The 3,419-nt window shown below is 62.4% G+C and overlaps 1 long non-coding RNA gene across 1 annotated transcript; it reads left to right on the forward strand.

Annotated features, from left to right (window-relative positions):
* The first annotated feature begins 1,073 nt into the window (after positions 1-1,073).
* On the forward strand, positions 1,074-2,986 carry LOC130599802 (uncharacterized). The gene is made up of 3 exons (XR_008972309.1): positions 1,074-1,276; positions 2,712-2,756; positions 2,883-2,986. It is a non-coding gene; the product is annotated as an uncharacterized LOC130599802 (long non-coding RNA).
* Positions 2,987-3,419: the final 433 nt, after the last annotated feature.

A 3,419-nucleotide genomic window follows, 5' to 3' on the forward strand; every position in this document is an offset into this window, starting at 1 on the left:
GTCCCAGCTCTGTTGTACCCGGTCCCGATGGGTCCCAGCTCTGTTGTACCCGGTCCCGGTGGGTCCCAGCTCTGTTGTACCCGGTCCCGATGGGTCCCAGCTCTGTTGTACCCGGTCCCGATGGGTCCCAGCTCTGTTGTGCCCGGTCCCAGCTCTGTTGTACCCGGTCCCGATGGGTCCCAGCTCTGTTGTACCCGGTCCCAGCTCTGTTGTACCCGGTCCCGATGGGTCCCAGCTCTGTTGTGCCCGGTCCCGATGGGTCCCAGCTCTGTTGTACCCGGTCCCGATGGGTCCCAGCTCTGTTGTACCCGGTCCCGATGGGTCCCAGCGCTGTTGTGCCCGGTCCCGATGGGTCCCAGCTCTGTTGTACCCGGTCCCGATGGGTCCCAGCTCTGTTGTACCCGGTCCCGGTCCCAGCTCTGTTGTACCCGGTCCCGATGGGTCCCAGCTCTGTTGTGCCCGGTCCCGATGGGTCCCAGCTCTGTTGTACCCGGTCCCGATGGGTCCCAGCTCTGTTGTACCCGGTCCCGCTGGGTCCCAGCTCTGTTGTACCCGGTCCCGGTGGGTCCCAGCTCTGTTGTGCCCGGTCCCGATGGGTCCCAGCTCTGTTGTACCCGGTCCCGATGGGTCCCAGCTCACCCGGTCCCAGCTCTGTTGTACCCGGTCCCGATGGGTCCCAGCTCTGTTGTGCCCGGTCCCGATGGGTCCCAGCTCTGTTGTGCCCGGTCCCGATGGGTCCCAGCTCTGTTGTACCCGGTCCCGATGGGTCCCAGCTCTGTTGTGCCCGGTCCCGATGGGTCCCAGCGCTGTTGTGCCCGGTCCCGATGGGTCCCAGCTCTGTTGTACCCGGTCCCGATGGGTCCCAGCTCTGTTGTACCCGGTCCCAGCTCTGTTGTACCCGGTCCCGATGGGTCCCAGCTCTGTTGTACCCGGTCCCGATGGGTCCCAGCGCTGTTGTACCCGGTCCCGATGGGTCCCAGCTCTGTTGTGCCCGGTCCCGATGGGTCCCAGCTCTGTTGTGCCCGGTCCCGATGGGTCCCAGCTCTGTTGTACCCGGTCCCCGTGGGTCGCAGCGCTGTGACCGGCGCTGTCCCCGCAGTACCCGGAGTGGCTCCAGCGGCACGGCGCCGCGCTCCCGGCCGAGCAGTACGAGCGGTACCGGGCGCAGCTCCGCGTCATGGCCCGCATCTGCCGGCAGCTGGAGGGGGAGCGGCCCGGGGAGGGCGAGGACGAGCGGAGGCAGCGCTTCGAGAGCCTCCTGGGGCTCATGCAGCAGGTGCGGACCCACAGGGACACACAGGGACCCATAGAGACCCATAGAGACCCATAGAGACCCACAGAGACCCATAGAGACCCATAGAGACCCATAGAGACCCATAGAGACACATAGAGACCCATAGAGACCCACAGGGACCCACAGAGACCCATAGAGACCCATAGAGACCCACAGAGACCCATAGAGACACATAGAGACCCATAGAGATCCAGAGAGACACAGAGAGACACAGAGAGACACAGAGAGACCCACAGAGACCCCCAGAGACCCATAGAGACCCATAGAGACCCATAGAGACCCACAGAGACCCACAGAGACCCATAGAGACCCATAGAGACACATAGAGATCCAGAGAGACACAGAGAGACCCATAGAGACACATAGAGACACATAGAGATCCAGAGAGACCCAGAGAGACCCATAGAGACACAGAGAGACCCACAGAGACCCATAGAGACCCATAGAGACACATAGAGACCCATAGAGACCCACAGGGACCCACAGAGACCCATAGAGACCCATAGAGACCCATAGAGACCCACAGAGACCCATAGAGACACATAGAGACCCAGAGAGACCCATAGAGACCCCAAAGAGACCCATGGAGACCCATAGAGACCCACAGAGACCCACAGAGACCCATAGAGACCCACAGAGACACATAGAGACACATAGAGACACATAGGGACACAGAGAGACACAGAGAGACACAGAGACACAGAGAGATGCATAGACCCCCATAGAGACCCACATAGACACACATAGACCCCCATAGAGACACCCAGAGACCCCCAGAGACCCCCATAGATGCACATAGACCCCCATAGAGACACCCATAGACACCCATAGAGACACCCAGAGACCCCCATAGATGCACATAGACCCCCCATAGAGACACCCATGGACACCCATAGGGGCACCCAGAGACCCACAGACACCCATAGACGCACATAGACCCCCATAGAGACCCCCATAGACCCCCATAACCCCATAGAGACCCCCATAGAGACACCCATAAACACAGACCGCCATAGAGACACCCATAGACCCCCATAGAGACCCCCATAGACCCCCATAGACACCCAGAGAGACCCCCAGAGACACCAATAGACCCCCATAGACACCCATAGATGCACACAGACCCCCAGAGACCCCCATAGACACCTGTAGCCACCCATCAACACCCATAGAGACCCCCAGAGGCAGACACCCATAGGGACACCCATAGACACCCCATAGACACCCCCAGAGACCCTGGGACACCCTTTGAGACACCCAGAACCACCCTGACCCCCCCCCCCCGTGCACCCCCCATGCACTCCCCAACCCCTTTTGCACCCCAGAACCTGACCCCCTTCCCCAAGACCCCCCCAAAGAGACCCAACCCCCCCCATGTCCCAGCCCCCCATTGTGACCCCCTTGTTCCCCCCCCCAGCTGCAAGACCTGGGGCACCCACCCAAGGAACTGGCCGGGGAGACGGTGAGTGCCAATGGGGGGGGGGGGGGGGGGGGGCACCCATGGGGGGGGGGGGGGGGGCCTGCTGGGGGACCCCCCCCTCCTTTAAGCACCCAGACCCCATCTGACCCCCCCCGTTCCCACCTGCAGCCCCCCGGCTTCAACATGGAGCTGCCGGGGGGGGAGCAGTGCAGCCTCATGTAGGGCCCCCCCCAGCGGAGGAGGAGCCGGCCCGCACCGGGGGGGGGTGCAGGGGGTCATATGGGGGGTGGGGGGGGGGGGGGGGGTGCAGGGACACCCCCCCCTCCCCCCCCCCCGAAGCCTGACAATGGGGACGTGTGTGACCCCCCCTCGATGTCCCCAATAAAGGTGTTGGTGATGGCGTCTGGAGGGGGAAACTGAGGCAGGATGGGGGGGGCGGTGAGAACATGGGGGGGGCACATGGAGTGCACATGGAACATGGGGGGGGCACATGGAGCTATAATAACATGGGGAGACTAAAAACCTACAATAACATGGGGGGGGCACATGGACACCCTATAATAACATGGGGGGGGAGGGGGGGCACATGGGACACCCTATAATAACATGGGGGGGGGCACATGGAGACCCTATAATAACATGGGGGGGGGCACATGGAGACCCTACAATAACATGGGGGGGGGCACATGGAGACCCTACAATAAC

Source organism: Pezoporus wallicus, unplaced genomic scaffold (assembly GCF_028554395.1).
Source record: "Pezoporus wallicus isolate ANWC-B61680 ecotype Strahan unplaced genomic scaffold, APGP_CSIRO_Pwel_v1 contig_10537, whole genome shotgun sequence".
In the NCBI taxonomy this organism is placed as follows: domain Eukaryota; kingdom Metazoa; phylum Chordata; class Aves; order Psittaciformes; family Psittacidae; genus Pezoporus; species Pezoporus wallicus.